Below are 15,844 nucleotides of genomic sequence, written 5' to 3'. Positions count from 1 at the left end.
AGTAACACTTCTGTATAGAAATGTGAACAGGTTAAGAAAGAAGTTAGGGAAACAACACCCTTCACAATAGCCACAAATAATATAAAACATCTTGGTGTAACTAAAACCAAGCAAGTGAAAGACCTGTATGACGAGAACTTCAAGTCTCTGAAGAAGGAAATTGAAGAAGATGTCAGAAGATTAAAAGATCTCCCATGCTCACAGATCAGTAGTATTAACATAGTAAAAATGACCATCTTACCAAAAGCGATCTACAGATTCATTGCAATTCCCAGCAAAATACTAACACAATTCCTTACAGACCTTGAAAGAGCAATTCTCAACTTCATAAGGCAAAAGTAAAAACCCAGAATAGCTAAAACAATCATGCACAATGAAAGAAGTTCTTGAGGTATAACCATCCCTGATTTCAAACTGCTACAGAGCAACAGTAATAAAAACTGGATGGCACTGGCATTGAAACAGACAGGTTAATCAATGGTAGCAAACTGAAAACCCAGAAATAAACCCACACAACTATGGACACTTGATTTTTAACAAAGAAGCCAAAACCAAACAATGGAACAAATAAAGAATTTTCAACAAATGGTGCTGGTCCAACTGGATATCTGCATGTAGAAGAATGCAAATGGATACATATTCATCACCCTGCACAAAATTCAATTCCAAGTGAATCATTGCCTCAACATAAAACAGATACACTGAATCTAATAGAAAGAGGGAAATAATTTTGAATTCTTTGGCACAGGAGACAACTTCTTGAACAGAATACCAACAACTCAGATACTAAGGACAACAATTAACAAATGGGACCTCATGAAACCGAAAAACTTCTGTAAGACAAAGGACACTCTCAATAGGAAAGCAACCTTCAGAATGGGAAAAGACTTTCCCCAACACATCTGACAAGAGCTAATATACAATAACTCAAGAAATTAGACACCAAAAAATTAAATAACCCAATTAAAAATGAAGGTGTAAAGCTAAACAGAGAATTCACAACAGAGGAATCTCAAATGGCCAAGAAACACTTAAAGAAATGCCTAATAGATTTAGTATATCTGGTTTTATGTTGAGCTCTTTGATCCACTTGGACTTTAATTTTGTTCAGGGTGATAGATATGGCTCTATTTGCGTTTTTCTACATGTGGACATCCAGTCAGACCAGCACCATTTGTTGAAGATGCTATCTTTTTTCCATTGTATGGTTTTGGGATCTTTGTCAAAAATCAGGTGTCCATAGGTATGTGGGTTTACTTCTAGGTCTTCTATTCAATTCCATTGATCCACCAGTCTGTTTCTATGCCAATACCATGCAGTTTTTATTACTATTGCTCTACAGTACAGCTTGAGATCTGGGATGGAGAAACCTCCAGAAGATTTTTTATTATAGAGGATTGTTTTAGCAATTTTGGGTTTCTTGTTATTTTATATAAAGTTGAGAATTTTTCTTTCAATGTCTGAAAGAATTGTGTTGCTAATGTGATGGGAATTGCATTGAATCTGTAGATTGCTTTTGGTAAAATGACCATTTTTCTTTGTTATTCCTACTGAGCCATGAGCATGGAAGATCTTTCCATCTTCTGATACCTTCTTTTTTTTCTTTCTTCAGAGACTTGAAGATCTGAGCCCAGGGGTTCCTGCAAAGAGTGATGCACCAATGGACGACCATGCATGGAGAGGACCTAGACCCCCTGCTCAGATGTGGCTGATTACAGCTCAGTCTCTATGTAGATCTCTGAATGAGAGGACCAGGGACTGCCTCTATCATGAACTCAGTTGACTGCTGTTTGATCACTGGCCCTTGGTGATGTGGCCTTGCTAGGCCATGGAGGAAGAGGATCCAAGCAGTCCTGATGAGACTTAAGAAGCTATGGGCCGATGGCATGGCAATAATGGAGAACTCCCCCTTTCAGTGGACTAGGGGAAGGGGATGGGGAAGAAAGGGAGGAGGGTAGGATTGGGGGAATTGAAGGAGGGGGCTTCAATTGGGGTATATAATGAATAAATTGTGAAGAAAAAAAAGAGAGAAATGCTCATCGTCCCTTGGTCATCAGGGAAATGCAAATCAAAATGACACTGAGATTCCATCTTACATCTGTCAGGATTGCTATGAGCAAAAACTCAAGCTACAGTACATGTTGGTGTGATTGCGGAGAGAGGAACACTATTGCTAGTGGGAGTGCAAACTTGTACAACCATTTAGGGAATCAATCTTGAGTTTCTTAGAAAATTGGAAATAGTCCTACCTCAAGACCCATATTCAAGATATTCTGCCACACCACAAGAACACTTGATCAACTATGCTCATAGCAACTTTATTTGTAATAGCCAGAAACTGGAAACAACTGAGATATCCCTCAATAAAACAATGGATAAAAAACATATGGTATTTTTACACAATGGAGTACTGCTCAGCTATTGAAAGCAAGGGCATCTTGAAATCTGCATTATACTGGACAGAACTAGAAAACATCATCCTGAGTGGGGTAACCCAAGTTCCAAAAGACATTCATGGTGTAAGTGGATATTAGCCATAAATTATAGGATGACCATTCTATAATCCATATACCCAAAGAAGCTAAGTAACATGAAGGGCCTAAGGGAGGATGCTTGAATCTCAGGAGGAGAAATAAAAGAGGCAGTGGTGGTAGATGGATGTAGAGAATTGGGTAGGACCCAGGATGGTGAAGGGATCTGGGGTGGAGATTAGAAAAGGGAGAGTGGGGGTTGGGAGAGAGGCCTCGGTGAGAAAATGGAAATCAGAAGTGCTGGGGTGGGGGCATCCCTGGGATTCCCCAGAGACCTGAGATAAAGAAGGTCCCAGAAAGACTATGAGAGTCACTTTAGCTGAGACCCATATTTGTGTTTGTGTATGTACATGCACATGAGTGTGCATGTGTGTAATTCTATCAGTTATGTTCCTTTAGCAAACCCTGGCCAATACAGATATTTAAGCTACTCATTGTCCACCATTTCTGATCTAACATCTTTTTTAACTAGCAGGGTGATAGATATGGCTCTATACATGCTAAGAATAGCATGTATTCTTAGCAAACTGCTAGTTTCCACCAATCCAGAAGCTAAGAATGTAACCAGATGGCAAAGAACTATCTTTGCTTATCTGTAATCCACCTACTGGTAGTCCTCACCAACATTTGTGACTCTTTTTGTTCTGCAACATGTGAAATCTCATGTAACCTCTTCTACAGGAGGCACTGTTTTGAAGGATGTTGTGTAGCAAATGTAAACTCTGAAAGTAAACAAATGTACATGATCCCCAAATAAGCAACTTACAAGATTCAGAAGACTTTCTTCAAAGTTATGGAGGAGTAATTGCTATGGAGAAGAGACTCATAAAAAGTCAAGGCTCAGCAGGGCATGGTGGTGCATACCTTTGATCACAGCACTCAGGGAGGCAGAGACAGGAAGATCACTCTGAGTTCAAGGCCAGCCTTCTCTACAAAGTTCAGAGTTCAGGACAGCAGAGGCTATATAGAGAAACCCTATCTTGAAAAACAAATCAAAAAGTCAAGTTTCCTGCAAGTCATGCATCGAACTTTTGGGATGCAACTTTTGTGAGTCATCACTCCTGCTGGGGTGAGCTCTGGTGATACAGCTGCCTTTGAGGCATCTATGCTCCTGTAAGTAAACTCTTATCCATATACCTGTATATAACTTTAATAAACTTACTGGATCAAAGTAAGGTGGATTTTGGTGGAATTGTTTCTTTGGTCTCTTTTTATTGTCCTATCTGGGCCGAATAGATGTTTGTTCACATTTCTCCAGGAAAAGTCAACACGCTCCAAAGCAGTCTAAAGCCATATTGTCAAACTATAGTTGTTCTGCCCAGTTTACGAACCCCAAAAGACCAGGAATAAACAGACTCCCCTGTAAATACAGGAGGTTCTTTTTATTGTAAATTACAAGCTGCAGCTTGGGCCCACACCCCCCACTGTGGAAGTGGTGGGAGCTGAGCGCACTGTGCTCAGGTTAATTGGGTGATTTAAAGATTCTGGTCCCTCCCAGCATGCCCAAGGCAGGGGCGATTCTTGCTGGCAAGCATCTATTGATCAAAATGCTACATTTTAAATCGATTGGCTATAGGAAGGTGCCCAGACCATAATGACCTGGTGTCCCTCCCTAGGGAGATGGGCCAGTTTCCTAGCAACTGTATCTCTAGTAGTTGGGGAAAGAATGCAGTGTGGTGGTCCTTCACTTCAGGGCATTACTAGACCTCTCCACCCACCTAATTCAGGCCTTAATTAATAGCTGATTTTTAATCTTTTCATCTCTCATAGTCACTTATATTTTGCTCAGGAATAAATAATTCATTTCCTTTAGGTGAGAGCTGTGTTTTGCCCTGAACCTCACTCTTTCAGCTTCCCATCCCACATGCTGGGTTACAGGAATGTAATCCACCATACCCAGTCTTTTTAATTTTTTCTTTGTGTTTCAAGATTCCTTTTATTATCAGCTCATTTATATTTGTTAAATTATTTAACCAATCTTGAAGAGAATCTCTGACAGAGATGCATTTTTTTTTCAGGTGAGAATGTCTTTAATTTTCTTTTATTCCTGAAGCATAATGTTCCCATACAAAATTCATGGCTGAAAATATTCCTTTTAAGTACTTGAAAAACATTATGCTATTTTCTTTTATTCTCTGTTGTCTCAGATGAGCAATCTACTGTTATTTGAATCATTTTCCTCCTACTGATAATGTGTCACTTATCTCTAGTTTTTTTCAAGATTATTTTTTCTTCATCTTTGACATGGATTTCTTTGGTTTCATCCCATTTAAATCTATAGATTTCTGTGTTTCCAAATTTCATGATCTTTGTCTTTAAATATTCTTTCAGCTTCACTGTCTCCACTATTAAATGTTTCATAATCCCCTGATCCAGAAATGAATTTCCAGCTACAGTTAAGGCTGAGACAGGAGGATTTAAGAGGACATTTATGACCACTATCAACAATGTAGTGAGAACCTGCTTCAAAATTGAAACATTTAAAACAAAGGTGGTATTATAGCTGTGGTAGGGCACTACCTAGTGTATACAAAGCCCTGACTTCAGTCTCTTGTATGACACTGTGAAATCTCCTACCACCTTTCTACCTCTCAGGTACTCCTCAGGCTGATGACTGAGCCTTCACCATGTGGGTATTTGTGGGGGAACATTTCAGATCCAAACTGTGATAAGACCTATGGGAAGTAAAACCAGATCTATTGTAGGTATGTGGCTGATGATCCTGTGCACAAAATCAAATGGATAATGGAGTGTACAAGGCAAGCTAAACTAGCTGTGTTATTTTTACCCAATACCTAGGGCCTGTTGAAATGTGGTTTATCTGTGTGACTCATCTGGCTAATGAAACACAGGCAGAGATGATGAGTATCACTTACAGGTGGCAGCTCTAAGAGACCAAGGACATTTGCTTTGTTCTCTTCCATCATGATTACAAATGGTGTTTTAGTCAGCAGCAGTTCAATCAGCCCACATCCCAGAATGAGAATGATGACAACTCAGAGCACAGCCCCTGCAGATCTTGGAGGGCACATGGTGTGCGTAAGGAGGAACAAATTTCTGTGTGAACTGTAGAGCTCTGAGTGATGGCTTATTATCATAGCCTTATTGAGCTTATCTAAAACTCACTGTAGTAAGTTTTACTTAAGGAATTCAATGCAGAGACAAATCCTGTCATTGAAGGGTATTGGGAACACATAGAAATATGTACATTTAAAATGACATTTATTAAGGAATAGGGATATAATTCAATGGGATATACATGCAAAGTTGTGATGTTGAAAGAAGAAAATTATATTTATTGTGCATTATATTAATTTATCTGTGCCTCCTGGTTAAATATAATAGTTGCAATCTTACTTCAGGGAAATGAGAAGCTGCATACCTTGTTGTTAGGATCCACCTATGTTAGAGTAACTGAGTGATCCACATGTACCTCTGAGAGAAATAAATGAATTGTTTTAGCAGAATTTTATGAGGCTATGGATATTTTCATTTATAAAAGAAAAGTTCTACTTTGCCTCAGTTCCCAGGATGGACTCTAGAATCTAAAGATTATTGACTTGGTGATCCTGTCGTTCTCTACAAATTGTTACTATTCAAAGTATTTGCATATCTTTGCAAATGTCTGTCTTTAACTTACAACCTTGCATTAGGGTCTTCAGGGGTCAGTAATGGTATTTGCTTAGTTTATACTAAACCAAAAGCAATCTATGTATGTGAACAAAACCACAATGGTAAAAAGATAAATTCATATAAAGGAAAGGAAAGCAAAGCTAAGCAATTGATCTCAGCCGGCCCTTGATAAACTGGCAAGATTTGCACCATTTCCAGATGATGTTTCTTAGGTTAAGCTGTCCTTAACACTCTCTCAAATGTTCTTAATATAATTTACAACCAAGGAAATGGTCACCTGTTTATTTAATACTGGCACAGAAGTATTTTGTTCTAAACTATGAGAGGGGAATTTGAATTTTTAAAGACAATATTGGATTGGTGAAAATGAAATGACTTTAAAGTTAAATCAGAATGACTCATGTACCTCTGAATCAGAGAAACACAAGGACAGCTGGTTCCTGGGATATACCATCCATGCTTTCCCTAAGTGCCCTTTTCTCTTGAAGAACATCTCCAGGGTTCAGCCCACTACCTTTTCTTTATCTCTTTTAAATTTTATTCTAAGTTAATACCACTTACTTTTTGTCCTTAAAGATTTCATCATTCCTGAATCTAGCAATGAAATCAAGTTCTTCCTTTGGCACCTTACTGATGTTCTGATTAAGATACACTGTAAGCATTTTTAATTTAAATAATTTACTCTCACACAGGAGTTTTCAAATCTATTGTACCATTATACAGAAGATGGTGTTAGAACACATTACAGTATCATTCTGTCCTATGTTCTTACTCAGTTTTAGCTGCTTCTCTTTCTCTTTTTTTTTTTTTCAATGCAGTTTATTCAGGAACCTTGAACAATCATCTGACCCTGGGGAAAGCCAGCCCACAGCTTAAATAGCCTCTGGGTAGCCAACCCAGGCGTGCCACGTGGGCAATGCAGATAGGTCCACATACATGGAAGCAAGCCAGATCCTCGGCCTTAGCCAAATGTGGAATTGTTCGTGACAGAGAGCACTCACCATCGGGAAGGTGGAAGGCGGAAACCAGCTACATCTTTAAGGCACAGCATTCCGCAGCTCTCTACAGTTCCCCCTTTTTGTTTTAGATGCATCAGGCAAGAGTAGAGGTCTGATCTCTGATATTAGAAATAAATTGGGACTTTGTACTGATGTTCATTTAGGTGTCATCCACCCAAAGAGCATCAGACCCGTCCGATACCTTTTTCTCAGAGGCAGAGGCGGAACCTGGGGTATCAACCTGCATGCAATCAGACATGCTCTTCTCTGGGTCCAAAGCGGCTGACCCTGAGTGCAGTGCTTAGCCTCGCATCCTGAGTGTAACATTTTAGCTTTTTATGGTATCCAACCATGCTTGGGGCGAACGTCCTGCTTCAATGGCTGTAAAGGCCTGAATGGTCATGGCTGCATCACACTGTTGTGAGACTCTAATCTTGCATATATACCACAGGCAAACCAAGGAGACCAACACCAGAAGGCCTGCTAACGTTCCCATGCCCGCCCATTCTTTCAGATGATTCATGGCTGCAGCAATCCATGATGATAATCCTGTGGCTAGTCCTGCGTCCACTCCGGTAGAATTTACTGTGACAATGGCCACTCTCAGCTGCTCCATCGTAGTATCGAATTCTCCAGTCCAATTACCTAAAATATAGCTCGACAATTGTTTAGACAGATTTGCAGCACAGGGAAAATTCTCATGTTATATGCTAGTGACTCAAAGTCCAGCATATTTTCATTGACAGCCAAGTTGAGTGATTTGCTATAGGGTATCAATTTGCTCCTGCAAGAGGTCAATCCTCTGATTGAACACCATCAAGCTTCCTTTTAGTTGAGCATTAATTCCTTTATGTACAACTAAGGCATGAGCTACATTGGCTAAATGATTATTCAGGGTCTGAGCAGTCTGCCCAGTATGACTCATGGCTAATGCCCCGGTGGTAGCTCCAACAGCCGCCAATGAGGTGGTAGTAATAATGGTGGCTGTAGTTCCAAGATCCCTTTTCTGTCTGAAGAGAGTCATAGCGTGAGGGGCATCAATGGGCACAGGCACCCAGTGAGGCATGCGAGTAACAGGGCAAACCTAAATTTACTAGCATTCCTTAGCTGCTTCTCTTTAAAAATAAAAACAAATAAACAAATGAGATTAGGTGTGACTTTGATAATTTTGAAAGAACTAATGTTGATTTTATTCCCCATTGCATTCACTGTTTGAATAGACAGATTTACAGGATTTGTTATCATTGCAGTAGTAAATTTTAAATTAAAAAATTATAGGAAAATTATCCTACAAAACAATGCATCTAAAGAATGAAGCTTTCTTTAATGGCCAGTGTTTGCTAGACACTGGACTGACAATAAAATGGGAAACAAATAGAAGTTGCTTTACAAACTTTTTTCATGATCTCTTTCTCTGTGTGTTTGTTGCTGGCATATAGAAAAGTTAATGACACCAACAAGAAACACACTGAAAAAAGACCATGGACACATTCCCATTTATAATATAATTAAAGACAACAAATATCTTGGAATAAAACTAATCAAAGAACATGTGAAAATCTCCACAAAGAAAACTTCAAATCTATAAAGAGAGAGTCGAGAAAAACACTAGAAAATGGAAAGACATCCTTGTTCAATCATCAGTGGAATTAATATTGTGAAAATAGTCATCCGGAGGGGAGGGGCAAGATGGCGGCGCCTGGAGGACTCTCATTCTGAGCAGCAGCACAGCAGGATCAGCACAGTGAACAGCAATCAGAACTCTCGGCCATAAAACACAGTCATTGTGTTTCCCAGGTGAGAGGATACCCCACGGTGGGGGATTCAATCAGCTTTTAACTCACCCGGCTAAACCGCGGAAGAGATCCCGGTTCCGCCAGACGCTTGGCTGCTGGCTGCCAGCCCCAGCCCCAGCCCAGAGCCACAAGCCAGTGTCTCTGGTCACGGTCCCAGACTGAACCTTGGGCACCACACTATCAGAGACTGGAATTTTCAGTCGAGAGATAACCCCAGGGTACAGGAAATGATTGGGACCGGCCTTAGGTCACCCAGATATCCCCTGGAAAAGACTCGGGCGGGTTCCACGGGCACCCCAGGAGCCAGCCCGGAGCCAGAGCCGGGGACCCAGGTTCCTGCACAGAGCCCTGCCTGCCTGCGCGCCTGATTCGCCGCCGGAGATAGAAACGGCGGGTCTGATCTCAGAGCACTCAGCTCACCCCCAACCTGAAAAGGTCCCCGGAAAATTACCCAGCTTAGGGAGCCACTCAGGCTCCCAAAAGCCACAAAGGCAGACACAGGCAGTTTCTGCGCACCAGACAGCTGGCAGAGACTGAGCCTCCATCACACAGCTGTGCTCCAGGCACAGGCAAATTTCTGTGGCCAGCCAGCTGGCGGACACTGAGCAGTGTGCACGAGGGCAAAAAAAGACACTAGGAGTCCCTGTCTCCAGAGAATCCACGGGGAAGGAAGGAAACTGTATTGATCTAAATCACCCAATCCTTCCCTAGAAAAAGTCTAGCAGTCTAGTGGGGCCGAGGCGCCAGCACTCAGCTGTGCTCCAGACACAAGCACAAACAGTTGAGGCGCGCCTGATGTCCAACTGGGTCACAGTAGCTGATCATTAAATTTACAACAAGAAACCCAGAAACAGGGCAGCTGCCCTCAGGACTTCCCTGGGTGAGAGGAGAACCCTCTCAACTAACAAAGACCACAGTTACCACTCAGGTCTATATCCCTGAGGTGAGCAACTCCTGAAAAAACACCAGCCATCCAGGGACTATACCCAAAAAGCTGAGAAGACATCCTTCAGGAAAAACCAGCTTTCTGCAAAGGGGATTCTCTCCACCACAGGATCCCCAGGAACCACCAGAAAATAACCTCAAACTCCTAAGATAACACAATGGGTAGAGGCCAGCGTAAAAGCTCAAGCAACAAAAGACAGAGCAATATGGCATCTCCAGAACCCAGTTACCCAGGGGCAAGTAGCCCTGGACACCCCACCATAACTGAAATCCAAGAAGATGACCTAACAAGTATGCTCATGAAGATGATAACAGAGGAAACAAATAAGATTCGTAAAGACATAGAGGAAGATAAACTCAAACAGAATATTGCCATCTGTAAAGAAATAGAGGAAGCTGCAGCCAAACAGTTTATGGCCTTTAGAAAGGAAATGCTTAAAACACTGAATGAAATGATAGAAACAGAGTTGAAGGAACTAAAAGAAAAACAGGAAAGTACAATCAGACAGGTGAAGGAAGTAAACAAAACAACTCAAGACCTGAAGATAGAATTGGAAAAATTAAAGAAAACACAAATGGAAGAAATAATGGAAAGGAAGAATCTAGGGAAGAAAACAGGAACTACAGAGGTAAGCATAACCAACAGACTAAAAGAGATGGAAGAAAGAATCTCAGGTGTAGAAGATACAATGGAAGAAATCGATGTATCTGTTAAAGAAAATGTTAAATCCGAAAAATTCCTGACACAGACCGTCCAAGAAATGCAAGACAATATGAAAAGACAAAACCTAAGAATAATAGGTATAGAGGAAAAAGAAGACACCCTTCTCCAAGGCTCAGAAAATATTTTCAACAAAATCATTGAAGAAAATTTCCCCAAGCTAAAGGAGAGGCCAATTAGAGTACACGAGGCCTACAGAACACCCAACAAATTTGACCAGAAAAGAAAATCCTCCCGCCACATAATAATCAAAACAGTAAGTATACAGAACAAAGAAAAAATACTAAAAGCTGCAAGGGAAAAAGGCCAAGTAACATATAATGGCAAACCCATTAGAATCACACCTGACTTTTCAACAGAGACTATGAAAGCCAGAAGGGCCTGGACGGATATCATGCAGACCCTAAGAGAACACAGATGTCAGCCCAGGCTACGATACCCAGCAAAACTCTCAGTCCTCATTGATGGAGAAAAAAAGATATTCAATGACAAAAACAAATTTCAACAATACCTACAAACAAATCCAGCATTACAGAAGACACTGGAAGGGAAAATACAACCCAAGAAAGCTAGCTACATTCAAGAAAACACAGGAAATAAATAACCTCACTTCAGTAAAACAAAAAGCAACCAAGCACACAACCTGATGACCACAACCAACATCAAAATCAAGAGATCTAACAGCCACTGGTCATTAATCTTTCTCAACATCAATGGACTCAACTCTCCAATAAAAAGACACAGATTAACAGAATGGATACGTAAACAAAACCCAGCAATCTGTTGCATACAAGAAACACACCTAAGACACAAAGATAGACATTACCTGAGGGTAAAGGGTTGGAAGATCATTTTCCAAGCAAACGGACCCAAGAAGCAAGCAGGAGTAGCCAGTCATTCTAATATCTGATAAAATAGACTTTCAACCAAAATTAATCAAAAGAGATGGGGAAGGACACTTCATACTCATCAAGGGAAAATTCCACCAGGAAGATATCACAATCCTGAACATCTATGCCCCAAATACAAGGGCACCCACATTTGTGAAAGAAACATTGATAAAATTTAAAGTACATATAGATCCACACACATTAATAGTGGGAGACTTCAACACCCCACTCTCAACAAAGGACAGGTCAACCAAACAGAAATTAAACAAAGAAACAATGTCTCTGACAGAGGTCATGAATCAAATGTACCTAACAGACATTTACAGAACTTTACACCCAAACACAAAAGAATTTACCTTCTTCTCAGCACCTCATGGAACCTTCTCCAAAATAGACCACATAGTGGGTCACAAAGCAAGCCTCAACAGATACAAGAAGATTGAAATAATCCCATGTATCTTGTCTGATCACCATGGAATAAAGCTGGATCTTAACAATAACAGAAATAACAAAAAGCCTACACACACATGGAAACTGAACAACTTGTTACTAAATGACAGCTGGGTCAGCGAAGAAATAAAGAAAGAAATTAAAGTCTTTCTAGAAATCAATGAAAATGAAGACACAACATACCCAAACTTGTGGGACACAATGAAAGCAGTGCTAAGAGGAAAGTTCATAGCACTAAGTGCCTTCAAGAAGAAATTCAAGACAGCTAATTCAAGCACCCTAATGGCTCACTTAAAAACCCTAGAAAAAGAAGAAGCAGACACACCAAGAAGGAGTAGACGGCTGGAAATAATCAAACTCAGGGCTGAAATCAATCAATTGGAAACAAATAAAACAATTCAAAGAATCAATGAAACCAAGAGCTGGTTCTTTGAGAAAATCAACAAGATCGACAAACCCTTAGCCAGGCTAACTAAAAGGCAGAGAGACACCACCCAAATCAACAAAATCAGAAATGAAAAGGGGGATATAACTACAGACACTGAGGAAATCCAAACAATCATTAGGACTTACTTCAAAAGTCTATATGCCACAAAATTTGAAAATCTAAATGAAATGGACAATTTTCTTGATCGATTTGACTTACCAAAGCTGAACCAGGACCAGGTAAATCAACTAAATAGACCTATATCCCCCAAAGAAATAGAAGCGGTCATCAAAAGTCTCCCATCCAAAAAAAGCCCAGGACCAGATGGCTTCAGCGCAGAATTCTACCAGAATTTCAAAGAAGAGCTAACACCAATTCTCTTCAAACTATTCCACAAAATAGAAACAGAAGGAATATTACCAAATTCATTCTATGAAGCCACAGTCACCTTGGTACCTAAACCTCACAAAGACTCAACAAAGAAAGAGAATTTCCGGCCAATCCCCCTTATGAACATTGATGCAAAAATACTTAATAAAATACTTGCAAACCGAATCCAAGAACACATCAAAGATATTATCCACTATGACCAAGTAGGCTTCATCCCAGGTATGCAGGGGTGGTTCAATATACGGAAATCCATCAATGTGATCCACCATATTAACAAACTGAAAGAAAAAAACCACATGATAATCTCCCTAGATGCTGAAAAAGCCTTTGAGAAAATCCAACATCCATTCATGTTCAAAGTAATGGAGAGATCAGGGATACAAGGCACATATCTAAACATAGTAAAGGCGATATACAGCAAGCCTATAGCCAACATCAAACTGAATGGAGAGAAACTTAAAGCAATCCCACTGAAATCAGGGACAAGACAAGGCTGCCCACTCTCTCCATATCTCTTCAACATAGTGTTGGAAGTCCTTGCTAGAGCAATAAGACAGTTGAAGGAGATCAAGGGGATACAAATTGGAAAGGAAGAAGTCAAATTATCACTATTTGCAGATGATATGATAGTATACGTGAGTGACCCCAAAAACTCTACCAGGGAACTCCTACAGCTGATAAACACCTTCAGCAAAGTGGCAGGATACAAAATTAACTCAAAAAAATCAGTAGCCCTCCTGTATACAAAAGACAAAAGCGCTGAGAAAGAAATTAAGGAAACAACACCCTTCACAATAGCCACAAATGACATAAGGTACCTCGGAGTAACCCTAACCAAGAAAGTCAAAGACTTGTATGAAAAAAATTTCAAATCTCTGAAGAAAGAATTAGAAGAAGATATGAGAAGATGGAAAGATCTCCCATGCTCATGGCTTGGTAGGATTAACATAGTAAAAATGGCCATCTTACCAAAAGCAATCTACAGATTCAATGCAATGCCCATCAAATTACCAACACAATTCTTTACAGACCTGGAAAGGAAAATTCTCAACTTCATATGGAATAACAAGAAACCCAGAATTGCTAAAACAATCCTCTACAATAAAAGATCTTCTGGAGGTATCTCCATCCTGATCTTAAGTTGTACTATAGAGCAACAGTTTTAAAAACTGCATGGTACTGGCATAGAAACAGAATGGTGGATCAATGGAACCGAACAGAGGACCCAGAAATAAACCCACACACTTATGGACACCTGATCTTTGACAAAGACGCCAAAACCATACAATGGAAAAAAGATAGCATCTTCAACAAATGGTGCTGGTCTAACTGGATGTCTACATGTAGAAAAATGAAAATAGATCCATACTTGTCACCCTGCACAAAACTGAAGTCCAAGTGGATCAAAGACCTCAACATAAAACCAGACACATTAAATCGGCTTGAAAAAAAAGTGGGAAATACCCTAGAACTCATTGGTACAGGGGAAAACTTCCTGAACAGAACACCAACAGCACAGGCTCTAAGATTAACAACCAATAAATGGGACCTCATGAAACTGAAAAGCTTCTGTAAAGCAAAGGACACCGTTATCAAAACAAAGTGACTGCCTACAGATTGGGAAAGAATCTTCACCAACCCTTTATCTGACAGAGGACTCATATCCAGTATATATAAAGAACTAAAGAAGCTGAAAAGCAGCAAACCAAGTAATCCACGTAAAAAATGGGGAACAGAGCTAAACAGAGAATTCTCTGTAGAGGAATACCGAATGGCAGAGAAGCACTTAAAGAAATGCTCAACCTCACTAGCCATTAGGGAAATGCAAATCAAAACAACCCTGAGATTTCACCTTACACCCATGAGAATGGCTAAGATCAAAAACTCAAGTGACAACACATGCTGGAGAGGTTGTGGAGAAAGGGGAACCCTTCTCCACTGCTGGTGGGAATGTAAACTTGTACAACCACTCTGGAAATCAATCTGGCGCTTTCTCAGACAACTAGGAATAGCGCTTCCTCAAGATCCAGCCATACCACTCCTGGGCATATATCCAAAAGAGGCTCAAGTACACAAAAAGGACATTTGCTCAACCATGTTTGTAGCAGCTTTATTTGTAATCGCCAGAAGCTGGAAACAACCCAGATGCCCCTCAACTGAGGAATGGATGCAGAAATTGTGGTACATCTACACAATGGAATATTACTAAGCAATGAAAAATAAGGAAATCATGAAATTTGCAGGTAAATGGTGGGATCTGGAAAGGATCATCCTGAGTGAGTTGTCCCAGAAGCAAAAAGACACACATGGTATATACTCACTCATATAGACATACAACATAGGACAAACCCACTAAAACCTGTACATCTAAAGAAACTAAGCAAGAGAGAGGACCCTAACTAAAACGTCCAATCCCCATCCAGAAAGGCAAAGAGGATGGACATCAGAAGAAGAAGAAGAAAACAGGAAACAACCTAGGAACCTACCACAGAGGGCCTCTGAAAGCCTCTGCCCTTCAGACTATCAAAGCAGATGCTGAGCCGGATGGGCAACTGTTGGGCAGGTGAACGGAATTTTAGGTAAGAACTGGGAAATAGTAAGAGCTGGAGAGGACAGGGTCTCCACAAGGAGAGCAACAGAACAAGAAAATTTGAACATAGGGAACTTCCCAGAGACTCATACTCCAACCAAGGACTATTCATGGAGATAACCTAGAACCCCTGCACAGATGTAGCCCAGGGCAGTTCAGAGTCCAATTGGGTTGCATAGTAATGTGAAGAGGGACTGCCTCTGACATAATCTGATTGGCCTGCTCTTCGATCACCTCCCTCTGGGGGGGGGGGGGAGCAGCCTTACCAGGCCACAGTAGAGGACAATACAGCCACTTTTGATGTGAACTGACAGACTAAGATCAGAAAGGAGAGGAGAACCTCCCCTATTAGTGGACTTGGGGAGTGGCATGCAAGCAGAGGGAGGAGGGAGGGTGGAATTGGGAGGAGAGGAGGGAGGGGCTTATGGGGGGATGCAGAAAGAATAAAGTGTAATTGATGAAAAATTTAAGAA

The 15,844-nt window shown here is 40.6% G+C and overlaps 1 long non-coding RNA gene across 1 annotated transcript in view; it reads left to right on the top strand.

Annotated features, from left to right (window-relative positions):
- The window catches only part of LOC132647205 (uncharacterized), a 220,862-nt gene extending 217,179 nt beyond the window's left edge, over nucleotides 1-3,683 (top strand). Inside the window, exon 7 of the long non-coding RNA XR_009585532.1 lies at nucleotides 1,613-3,683. This is a non-coding gene — a long non-coding RNA (uncharacterized LOC132647205). The remainder of the gene's footprint in view (nucleotides 1-1,612) is intronic.
- Nucleotides 3,684-15,844: the final 12,161 nt, after the last annotated feature.

The sequence above is a fragment of the Meriones unguiculatus genome, chromosome 14, assembly GCF_030254825.1.
Source record: "Meriones unguiculatus strain TT.TT164.6M chromosome 14, Bangor_MerUng_6.1, whole genome shotgun sequence".
In the NCBI taxonomy this organism is placed as follows: Eukaryota; Metazoa; Chordata; class Mammalia; order Rodentia; family Muridae; genus Meriones; species Meriones unguiculatus.
This window is presented reverse-complemented; position numbering and strand designations above follow the sequence as displayed.